The following is a 12865-nucleotide window of genomic DNA, read 5'->3' on the forward strand; positions in this document are numbered from 1 at the left end:
TACACTGGGCCTCCCCAGATAATCCAGAATAACCTCCCATCTCAACAGTGAAGTCTTTGTGCCAAATAAAGTAACATGCACAGGTTCCGTGGATAAGGACGTGGACATTTTGGGGAGGCCTAACACTGGTAACTTTCATAAACATCACCCACAACAAAAATTTCCTTAGCCTTCTTTGTATATCTCACTGTTCTGTGTGAATCACAGGCAAGAGCACCAACTTTGAGGTGAAACACATCAGCTCTGCTATGAACTGGCTGGATGATCCTGGACCACTCACTTCACCTCCCACAGCCTTTTCTCATCGGCAGCACAAAGATGACTCTTACTGTATCAGAAGATGACAGTCCAAGAGTAAATTAAGATGTGTAAGGTATTAGTCACAGAGCCTGTACCCAATGAGCACTCGGTAAACATTCCTTTCAGTCTGTTCTTTTCACCATCTCATTTCTCTCATCCTCACCCATCTTCTTCTTCATCTCCTCTCTCTTCATCGACTTACACACTCTTAACTTGCCATTGAGAAAGAAGTCATGCTCCCCATTCTCTTGGGACTCTGCTGGGCTGTTCTCGTGATAGAGTCTGCCATCCACTCAAGACAGCCCACATTATTTACACAAAGAGGTCTGTTTAAAACAAGAAGTCTTCTTTATGTTTACATAAATTGATACACACTTTCTCAGTCCCAATGCTGCCCTGTTAATTCATACATGCACTTCCGTATTTCACACTTCTTCGGTCTTTCTCTTCACAACCTATAAACAAGAGTAGTACTGAGACAAAAATAATAACCAGGGCTACAGGAGGGGATTCCTTTAGCAAAATGAATATTTTCCTTTAACAAGACGAATGCTTTCCTTTGACGAGATGAATGCTATGTGCAAGGTAGCCCTGAAGCCCGTTTCTGTACTTGGCTTACATCAAAGCCATTTGAGTCTAGGACACACTCTCAGACAACAATTGTGACAGAAGCCACACCCATTCTGGGTATCCCTGCTGTTGGGTAAAGGCATTTTCACAGAATCTTGTGCATGAGTTACTGCTCCCCAATCCTTCCACTCCTGGAAGTTAAGCTGCTTCTGCTTAACCATCTTCATCTCCAGTTGGCCTGCTAGGACCCTGGCTGGAAAATACTTCCTCACCCTACACGTCCAGGATGGCACCTTTTCCTATTCCCATAATCATAATAGTTTGCACTGACTTGGCACTCACTATGTGCCAGGCACTATTCTAAGATCTTTCCATGTAGCTAACATCTTCACAAAAATTCCTGCATGTTATCCCCATTTTTACAGATTAAAAAAATGAAGCAGGCCGGGTGCGGTGGCTCACACCTATACTCCCAGCACTTTGGGAGGCTGAGGCAGGCGTATCACAAGGTCAGGAGTTTGAGACCATCCTGGCCAACATGGTGAAACCCCATCTCTACTAAAAATACAAAAAAATTAGTCAGGCCTGGTGGTGGGCGCCTGTAGTCCCAGCCATTCGGGAAGCTGAGGCAGGAGAATAGCGTGAACCCAGGAGGCAGTGCTTGCAGTGAGGTGAGATCGTGCCACTGCACTCCAGCCTGGGTGACAGATTGAGACTCTGTCAAAAAAAAAAAACGAGGCAGAGAAGTAATGTACCCACTATCACCCAACTCCATAATTTAACCTTATCCTCCACTTCATCTGGGAAGAGGATACCCTGGGATTTCCAAGGTCTCCTAAATGACATCCACCTTCCAGAATGATTTTTGCCGCCTCTGCTTTCAGGATTTGACAAAGAGCTAGCATTTTGTTTTCTGTCTCACCCTTCACTTATGCACCTGTTCCCTAACGTCACACTCACAACGGCACAGCCCTGCATAAAAGCTGGTTTTGAGGAATCTCAGTCTCTTTTGGAAAAAAACAGAGCCAGGTTCCCAGTCATTACAAAGTCAGTTTTACTCAACTGTCAACCATTTTTACAGCCATTCTCTGGTCACAAATGGAGTTCCCTATGAATAGAAAGTATAACAGGAAGGAAGTAGGAGAAGGGTGAATTCCCATTATGGCCACAGAGAGGAAAAGATTCCAAATCCAGTAGCAGTCATAAAGCACACCCAGAGTGGGTGGCTCTGAGAAATGACAGTCCCATCTGCCTCTTTTCATGCCTGTTGGCCTCTGACTTCCTTCTCAGCCTGTTCTTCCTGGTCTTGCTTTCTTAGGCTAATACTAATGGCCTGGGAGCTGGGGCCAGACCTGGGCACACAGCACTGAATGAGGAGGGGGAGGTAGAGAAGGCAGAAAGGGAGAAGAGTGTTTGACTCGTGGGAACCTAACTCACCTAGGTACACATCACCTGGGTAGCAAAGGGATCAGTGAAGGCCTGTGCAAGACTCATGGTGGTCATCCAGAATGAGTGACTGAGGCAAGGGTCTTAACCAGTTAAGGTTTATTGAGCCAGAGCTTGAGAGTGCACCCTGGAAAAATACGAATCACAGAAAACTTCTGTGGGTGTGGTGTTCTCTCTGAAGAGGTTGCAGAAGGCTTAGTATTTATATATTTCCTTACAGGGGGGAAAGCAGGTAGAAAGAGATGGGATAGGTGGAAGAATAATTGATCTCATCTTGCCTTTGTTCTGTGCCTGGGATGATAAATATCAGAATAAAACTTAACAGGCTTCAGTTTAAGAGGTAGATTTTGATTGCACACCTGAAGTTATAATTGACATGCCTTGTTTTATGAAACGCTATACATTTTGAAAGATTTTGAGGCCAGCAAAGAACTATTTAGAGGGCAATCATCTGGAGATCCCTGAGGCTTTCTGCCTTCCTGTTCCCCCCACCCCCCACCCCGCTTTTTTTTTTTTTTTTAAGAAAAAAAAAACTCTGTCACCTAGGCTAGGGTGTAGTGACATGATCGTAGCTCACTGTAGCCTCAAACTCCTGGGCTCAGGAGGTCCTCCCACATCAGCCTCCCAAATAGCTGAAACTACAGGCATGCACCACTGCACCCAGCTAATTTATTGTGTTTTATCTTTTGTAGAGATGTGGTCTCATTTTGTTGCTCAGGTTGGTCCTGAACTCCTGGCTTCAAGCAGTCCTTCCACCTTGGCCTTTCAAAATGTGAAGATTTCAGAAGATGCTTCAGAGACTCTAGAAAAATAAGTCTATAGGCCGGGCGCGGTCTATGGGCAGTGCACCACACCTGCCCACCCCCTATATTATTCTAAATCTTTCAGAGAAATCACTGTTAAATACATGACTTTGTGGCTGTATGTTTCATCTGATCTTACATCACTATGAAGGGTCATTCCTAGGAAGTCATCTCCCATGGAAACGGGGGTGAAGTCAAATCAGAAAGGACCAAGGACTAATTATAGCAACAACAACAACAACAAAAAAGTATAATCCTGGAATCCAATTGAGGATACACAAGTGCCTCCTCGATTAGGGCAATTCTTTGGGCCATCACCACTAACACTTTCAGCTGCACATTGGCTCACCTGTAATGTCTGCAGCAATCTATAGTATAGACTCATTTCTTTTTTTTTTTTTTTTTTTTTTTTTGAGACAGAGTCTGGCTTTGCCGCCCAGACTGGAGCACAGTGGCGCGATCTCGGCTCACTGCAAGCTCCGCCTCCTGGGTTGAGGCCATTTTCCTGCCTCAGCCCCCTGAGTAGCTGGCACTACAGGCGCCCACCACCACGCCCGGCTAATTTTTTGTAATTTTTAGTAGAGACGGGGTTTCACTGTGTTAACCAAGATGGTCTTGATCTCCCGACCTTGTGATCCGCCCGCTTGGGCCTCCCAAAGTGCTGGGATTACAGGCATGAGCCACGGCGCCCGGCCTATAGACTCATTTTTCTAGAGTCTCTGAAGCATCTTCTAACTGCAGTGACACTCTCACAGATTTCTCTGAATCTCAGTCAAAATCCAGTGTTCATGTGACCCTTTTGTGTAGCCCATACATCAACAGGCACAAAGGTTGTTTATATATAAGTTGCTGTGATTTCTCCAACAGTTTACTTAACTTGTCTAGTTTCAGTTTTCAGGGCTTGAAGAAAAGCACATTTTTCATTTCTAATATTCAAAAATGGAAGAAAATCTTGAAATCATTGCTTTTGATACTCATAGCCAGGAAAGAATTTAGGATTCAGTCCAAATTATAGGCAAATAATAAAACTCAAAAATAATGAACAAGCCTAGAATTTAATAACAGTTGTACTGAAGTTTTCTTCTGAAACACAAATTTTTCTCTCTCCAGGCTCCCATTTTTATGAAAGACAAATCATAGTAGGACAAATGTATTTGTAAAATAAGTTTTAGTCTTATACCTGGCCTGATTATTTGCATAAAGTACAGCAACAATAGTGGTTGGCCATAGAGAGTTTTTTTAAATTGGCTTTGCTGAGACCTTTTTCATAAGGAATCTCAGATTAGACTTCCAAAAGCCTCTCAAGGCTATACAAGCCAGGGATTTATCTGTGCCTGTAGATACTTGTATGAATTCTGTGAATTCCTCTTTTCTTGAGGTCTCAAAATAACTTGGGGATTCCTGGCCCTATCAGAAAGTGACATTCTTTACTTACCACAGATCATTAACTTTTTGAAGAAACTGCATAGACAAGGTAACCAGGTGAGTCTATCTAAGAGGCTTTTTGTGAGTTCTATAAAGTCAATCTCAATTCCTCATAGCATTCTGGTCATATCTGAAAATATACCATTTCACTCAAAGCCTTAGTAAAATAACCAGTGTCTCCAATTGTGTCCTGTTACAAGAGAAAACAAATTCTTATGGAATTTATGCAAATACCTATATTGCCATAAATTAAGAATATGCACAAATAGTTTATTTTTGTAGAAATTGGGTAGAGAGAAAGATAAATCTTTCAAATTGTGCTCACAAAATTATACTTTACCCAATTTGTTGTACGCTAAAAAGCTCAAAATGAAAAAAAACAAAAAACAAAAAAAAAAAAACCAAACTTTTTTGACTCTGGAGAGCAAAACATAAAAAAAGTCAGCAATTTTTTTTTACAAAAAAGGTCATGAAAAAATCATTTTAGTCCTGTATCAATTTACCCCCACATAATTCACTCTTGTTCCGCTTGATGTTGGGTTAGCAATCATCATGAATGCATTTATTTGTAACTAAAGTCCTGGGTTTTTTTTCCTAGTCCAATGGCATGATCTCCATAGTTATGAGAAGCCAATATTCAAGAGTACTTGGAAGAGTCTATTCCACAAATATACTTCAAATGTGGTTCAAGGACAGCAAAAAAACAATTTGTGAGGGAGGTCATCCGGATATGCCTAGGGCCTTTTCGTCTTCTCCTGAGGCTCTGGCTAATGTACAATGCTTTGGCACAAGGTTGTAAAGTAACAGTTGTTCATTTGGGGAAAAAATGAGGGTCTTGCATGACTCAATCTCCAGGCTGAAGTATCCCTTTGGTGAAATGAGTTTGGCAGTCCTGAGGTGTTTATTTTCCTTTACATAATTTTAGAAGTTGTACTTTCTTGATATTGTCTGACTGAGAACAAAGGGATGAGTGTGGAAGGCATCACAGCTTTCTCCCATTTACAATACCATTGTCATTCCCTTATTCCTCTGCTGGGTTACATTCCTCTGTTGATAGATAACTTATTTACTGAGTTGTGTTCACAAAAATCCAAATGTCAGTTGAACTTCTTAAAGTCCTAAGCATTCAGTTCAGTTTGAGGTCATCTTTGTGATGACCAGATACAAATATTTTTGAAAGATCTACAGAAAATTTTGATAAGAGAGTTCACACCACCCATAATACCTTTGGAACCACTGAGCTACAGGAATGAAGAGGAAGTAATCTGCTACATGCTGGGGACCTTTATGTTTGCACCTCATCCAATGCTCACAATGACGCTTTAAGTAGGCACTATTATCCCATTATTCCAAGACATCAATTAACTTGTCCCTTATCTCACCTGACAAAAGGTGGAACTAGGACTCAGACTCACATATTTCTGAATCCTAAACTCATGCTTTCAGCAAAAGACACTATCAACAGAGTAAATAGACAACTTACAGAGTGGGAAAACATATTTGCAAACTATGCATTTGACAAAAATGTAATATCCAGCATCTATAGGGAACTTAAACAAATTCACAAGAAAAAAAAACCCACTAAAACGTGAGCAAAGGACATGAACACACTTTTTTTTTTTTTTTTTTTTTAGTGTAGTGGCATGATCTCAGCTCACTGCAACCTCCACCTCCCGAGTTCAAGAAATTCTCCTGCCTCAGCCTCCCAAGTAGCTGGGATTACAGGTGCCCACCGCCACATCCAGCTATTTTTTTTTTTTTTTTTCATTTTTAGTAGAGACAGGGTTTCACCATGTTGACTAGGCTGATTTTGAACTCCTGACCTCAATCCACCAACCTCAGCCTCCCAAATTGCTAGGGTTACAGGTGTGAGCCACTCCACCTGGCGAACAGACACTTTTCAAAAGAAGACATACATGTGGCCAAACAGCATAGGAAAGAAAGCTCACTATCACTGATCCTTCAAGAAATGCGAATCAAAACTACAGTGAGATACCATCTCACACCAGTCAGAATGGCTATTATCAAAAATGTCAAAAAACATAACATGCTGGCAAGGCTGTGGAGAAAAGGGGGTGCTTATACACTGTTGGTGGGAGTGTCAATTATTAGTTCAATCATTGTGGAAAGCAGTATGGCAATTCCCCAAAGAGATAAAAACAGAACTACCATTTGACCTAGCAATCTCATTACTGGGTATACACCCAGAGGAATATAAATCATCCTATCATAAAGACGCATGCACACGAATGTTCACTGCAGTACTGTTCACAATAGAGAAGACATAGAATCAACCGAAATGCCTGTCAATGGAAAACTGCATTTTTAAAATGTGGTACATATACACCACAGAATACTATGCAGCCATAAAAAATAATGTAATAATCTCTTTGCAGGAACATGGGTGGAGCTAGAGGACATTATCCTTAGCAAACTAACACAGAAACAGAAAAACAAATACTGCATGTTCTCACTTATAAGTGGGGATAAGGCTGGGCGCGGCGGCTCACGCCTGTAATCCCAGCACTTTGTGAGGCTGAGGCAGGTGGATCACGAGGTAAGGAGATCGAGACCATCCTGGCTAACACAGTGAAAACCCATCTCTACTAAAAATACAAAAACATTAGCTGGGCATGGTGGTGGTTGCCTGTAGTTCCAGCTACTCGGGAGGCTGAGGCAGGAGAATGGCCCGAACCCACAAGGCGGAGCTTGCAGTGAGCAGAGATGGCGCCACTGCACTCCAGCCTGGGCGATACAGCGAGACTCTGTCTCGAAAAAATAAATAAATAAATAACATTACGTTAAATTAAAATTAAAAAATAAGTAGGAGCTAAATGATGAGAACACATGGACATAAAACGGGGAACAACAGACACTGGGGCCTACCAGAGGGTGGAGAGTGGGAGGAAGAAGAGGAGCAGGAAAGATAACTACTGAGTATTAGGCTTAGTAGCTGGGTGATGAAATAATCTGTACATCAAACCCCTGTGACACGGGTTTACCTACATAACAAAGCTGCACATGTACCCTGAACCTAAAATAAAAGTTTTTTAAAACCACAATGAAATTCAAACATCAACAATTTAATCTCTAATCCTTCTCCAATCAAAATTTTAAGTTTTTTTAAAAGAAAAACTTTCAATGAGCAGAATAAATTGATTTTTTCTAAAATATAATATAATAAAATAAAACTCATGTTTCACTCCATACCGTTGTACCTACAGGAATTCAAAGAAAGGAAAGATGACTGCTTCTAACAGAAATAACTCTACAGGCTTCAATGAAGAGACAGGATCTGAAATGGGCCATTAGGACAAAGAACAACTCAGGAGGCTGAGAACACAGGCAAGGGTATGATATGAACAGGGAAAAGAATTAGAAAATGTTTGGAAATGAGAAAGTAAAATGTGGGTCAGGTCCTTCAATGTAAATCAAGGGAGTAGATTGGGGCTGGGCTATGAGGGCTCTGAATGACAGCCTAAGGAACGGGAACTTCATCCTACAGATAAGAGAAGTCACTGGAAAGCTCTGAGAAGCTCACAAACATGACAAATAGCATTTCCAGGAAGATTACTCTACAATATTAGGCAAGATAACTTGGGAAATGGTCTTCAACTCTGGCAACTTAACAGAAATACCTGGATTTCTTCTTTGTTTTCCAAACTTTTCATTTTGAAATAATTTCAGACTTTCAAAAATGTCCCAACAATAGAGTCCCCATATACTTTCTGCTCAACTTCCCTAAATATTGTTTTAGATAACCACAGTGCAAACATTAAAATCAATAAATGATCACTGGCATCGTACAATGAATGAATCTACAAACCTTATTCAAATCCTCTTTATCTTCCCACTAATGTCCTTTTTCTGGAACAGAGTCCAATGTATGACCACACATTGCATCTCATTGTTCTGTCCTCTCAGTCTCCTTTAATTTGGGACAGTTTCTCAGACTTTCTTTTGCCTTCATGACCTTAAAATTTTTGAAAAGTATTGGCGTGTTATTTTGTACAGTTATCCTCAGTATAAATTTTTCTAATTTTTTCTCGTGATTAAACTGAGATTATGTACTTTGGGCAAGAAAACCAAAGAGGTGATTTTGTGCCTTCTCTATCCATATTAGGATGTCCTGAGATGTCGATATCTCTAATTAACGGGATGTTAACTTTGAGCCCTGGACTAAAATTCCTCCACAATAAAGTGACCATTTTCCTTGGAAGCATTCTTAACCAACCAATGGCTGGGCCATACCATACACCAATCAAATCAGACACACTTGGAGAAGGCACAGACACTGGTAGGTTTCAAATGCCCTACAAGTGACTCTAAGGAGTATCCAGGGATGGAAACTCAAAGTTTAGACAATGAAGATTAGAATCCTGGAAATCTTGGACTCGGGAAGGGGAACATCACACACCGGGGCCTATCATGGGGAGGGGGGAGAGGGGAGGGATTGCATTGGGAGTTATACCTGATGTAAATGACGAGTTGATGGGTGCAGCACACCAACATGACACAAGTATACATATGTAACAAACCTGCACGTTATGCACATGTACCCTACAACTTAAAGTATAATAATAATAAATAAATAAATAAAAAAGAAAGAAAAAAAAAAAGAATCCTGGAAATCAGCTAGGAAGTCATTCCTTGGGCTTCTCTTTTCAGAAAGAACATCCAATTCTAGACACAAATAAATACATATGGACTTTGGCATGGACCCCTGGTAGGAAAATGAGAAGGTTAAAAATCCTCTTATTGGGAACATGATGAGTGAATAGACTGCTGTCTAATAAAAAGAGAAGGCAGGGCTGGGCATGGTGGCTCACACTTGTAATCCCAGCATTTGGGGAGGCCAAAATGGCTAGATCACTTGAGCCCAGGAGTTCGAGACCAGCCTGGGCAATATGGTGAAACCCTATCTCTACAAAAACAGACAAACAAATAAACAAAACAAAAAATGAGCTGGGCATGATGGCATGTGCTTGTGGTCCCAGCTAATCAGGAGGCTGATATGGGAGAATCACTTGAGCCCAGGAGGTGAAGTGAGCTGTACTCCACTACACTCCAGCCTGGGTGTCAGAGTGAGACTCTGTCGAGAGAGAGAGAGAGAGAGAGAGAGAGAGAGAGAGAGAGAAGGCAGGACACTAAGTGAGGTGACCAGCCCTCCTGGCCTATTTTCTCTCCAGATATCAGAAACCCTGGCTTCAGTAATAGTGCACACCCATATATTTTATTCTCATAAGCCTGACATGAGCTCCTAATTGCCACTGACAGGGACAGAATTATGAATCATGTGATCCAAATATACGACCACACATGCAAAGATGCACACTTCCACATAGAGTTGAATGAACAATTCATTAACTCCAGATTGAAAGTACATGACCTCCCTTAAACAAACCTGTCCTCCCCATTTGGTCCTTTGTCCTTAATCTCTTCTGAATCTGTTGTAAATTTTATGAAATAGGAAAGTGTACACATCTCCTGCCACCAAGTTGTTTAAGTTAGAAAATACTGTGGTCAGGCCGGGCACAGCGGCTCACACTTGTAATCCCAGCATTTTGGGAGGCCGAGGAGGGTGAATCACCTGAGCTCAAGACCAGCCTGACCAACATGGAGAAACCCCATCACTATTGAAAACATAAAATTAGCCAGGTGTGGTGGTGAATGCCCGTAATCTCAGCTACTCAGGAGGCTGAGGCAGGAGAATCACTTGAACCCAGGAGGCGGAAGTTGCAGTGAGCCGACATGGTGCCATTGCACTCCAGCCTGGGCAACAAGAGTGAAATTCTGTCTCAAAAAAAAAAAGAAAAGAAAAGAAAAGAATGTGGTAAACTTCCTTAGAGTTAATATCTTAGGGTTTCCATAAAGGGATATCATCAATCACCTCCTCGGAGGGGCCATCTGATAAGATGAGAAAAGAAAATGCCAATTCAACCAAAGGCAGGAAGGAACCTGACAAGAGCAATCCCTAGGGTATTCACATGCCTGCCAGGGTCTGGTGCTGCTGGTGCAGGAGGAACTGCTGCTGGCAATAGCTGGGGAAAAAAAAAAAAAAAAAAGAGAGATGGCAGCTCTAACACTCAGTGGGTAGTAAGAAAAGAACTCACTCAATTAGCCTTCAATTCTCACACAGCCAATACCCTTCCAGCCTCCCTACGGGGTCTCATTGGGAGGACTGGCACATAATTAAATGCCAATACATGGGCGAAACAATCTATAGAAGGGTGGGATCAACTGGGTCAGAAATGCTCATAAGGCCGGGCATGGTGGCTCACGCCTGTAATCCTAATACTCTGGGAGGCCAAGGCAGGCGGATCACTTGAGGTCAGGAGTTCGAGACCATCCTGACTAACATAGTGAAACCCCATCTCTACTAAAATACAAAAAAAAAAAAAAAAAAAAACTTAGCTGGGCATGGTGGCACACACCTGTAATCCCAGCCACTCGGGAGGCTGAGGCAGGAGAACTGCTTGAACCCAGGAGGCGGAGGTTGCAGTGAGCCGAGACTGAGCCATTGCACTCCAGCCTGGGCAACAGAGTGAGACTCCTTCAAAAAAGAAAGAGAGAGAGAGAGAGAAAGAAAGAGAGAGAGAAAGAGAGAGAGAGGAAGGAAGGAAGGAAGGAATACAAAGGAATACAAAGGAAGGAATACAAAGGAAGGAAGGAAGGAAGGAAGGAAGGAAGGAAGGAAGGAAGGAAGGAAGGAAGGAAGGAAGGAAGGAAGGAAGGAAGGAAAGGAAAGAAAGAAGGAAAGAAAGAAAGAAAGGCTCACAAAAGAGACAGGGTTCAGGTTAGGCCTTGAATGGTTCAGCCTTAGGAAAGTTGAGACATGGAGAAACATAAGCTAGGGAACCAGATGTCAGGCACCACTGTAGATGCTAGGGTTTTTTTGTTTTTGTTTTTGTTTTAATTATACTTTAAGTTCCGTGGTACATGTGCACAATGTGCAGGTTTGTTACTTATGTATACATGTGCCATGTTGGTGTGCTGCACCCATTAACTCGTCATTTACGTTAGGTGTATGTCCTAGTGCTATCCCTCCCCCCTCCCTCCACCCAATGACAGGCCCTGGTGTGTGATGTTCCCCACCCTGCATAGATGCTCGTTTTAAAGAGGGTCCGAGGAATGAGAGTGGGCTTGCAGATGTTATTTTATTTACTCTCTCAATCAATACTTGAAAGTATTTCAGAGGAGGATGCTCATCCTCAGAAAGGGGAAGTAACTTGTCAAGGTCGGTGGTGGATATGGGATTAGAAACTTGGTGAGGCTAACAGCAGAGACCGTGTAACCACCACTACCACTGAGAGACCTGAACGAAGTATGTGTAGGGAACAGGAAGGAGCAGGGGGAGCCAGAGCACAAACAGTCAGTTAAAAACAAGGGGAAGTTATGTAAGCTTGCTAAAGGGGGAATCACATGTTGTAGAGCCATGAACAGTAGATATAGAGGTTCAGACTTGATCTTGTGATTATAGAAGAGCCCCTGAAGGTTTTGAGTAAGGGCAGAAACAGTCAAAGTGAAACCTTGAGCCAAGATCGGTGGGTGGTGGAAATGGGGTTCTGGGCTCCTAAGGTAAAGAGATACCACCAACAATAGTGTAGGGGGGCACGTGATGCATGGAACAAGAATTGGACGGAGAAGTTGAAGTCCTGGGCTTAAATGCAAAAAGTCATGAAGTGAGGGCATGGCTATGGAAGGTAAGTTATATTCTCTCTCTGTAGCTTGGTCTCTCTTCAGCCATAAATCACATGCAATGAGAATTAATATCTAAATGACCCTCAAACCTTGCTACTCAAAGTGTGGTCCACCAACCAGCAGCAACGACATCATCCAAAACTCCTTAGAAACTGAGAATCTCAGGCCCCACCGGAAGAATCAGAACCTGTATTTAATTAATCAGGATCTTCGGGTGATCCATGAACACATTAAGATTTGTGAAGCACTTCTCTCCAGTGTCTTCCACTTCTAAAATGCAACTATTTCATACTCATCTCAACTATGTAACCTCACAAGAGAAAAATAATAATGAGGTTTACCTTTCACCTCATTCGTGACCTTTTCTTAATCCTAAAAGCCTCTTAGGCTTGCCCACATTCTGGTAGAGGTTTTAGAAAACACCAGAAAGGGCCAGGCGCAGTGGCTTACATCTGTCATCCCAGCACTTTGGGGGGCTGAGGTGGGCGGATCACGAGGTCAGGAGATCGAGACCATCCTGGCTCACACGGTGAAACCCTGTCTCTACTAAAAATACAAAAAGTTAGGTGGGCGTGGTGGCAGGCGCCTGTAGTCCCAGCTACTCGGGAGGATGAGGCAGG

General features: G+C 42.3%; 1 long non-coding RNA gene across 3 annotated transcripts in view; it reads right to left on the reverse strand.

Annotated features, from left to right (window-relative positions):
- Positions 1-12865, reverse strand: part of LOC140711854 (uncharacterized) — a 591910-nt gene that overhangs the window by 436032 nt on the left and 143013 nt on the right. The window lies entirely within an intron of this gene.

The sequence above is a fragment of the Chlorocebus sabaeus genome, chromosome 6 (genome assembly GCF_047675955.1).
Source record: "Chlorocebus sabaeus isolate Y175 chromosome 6, mChlSab1.0.hap1, whole genome shotgun sequence".
In the NCBI taxonomy this organism is placed as follows: domain Eukaryota; kingdom Metazoa; phylum Chordata; class Mammalia; order Primates; family Cercopithecidae; genus Chlorocebus; species Chlorocebus sabaeus.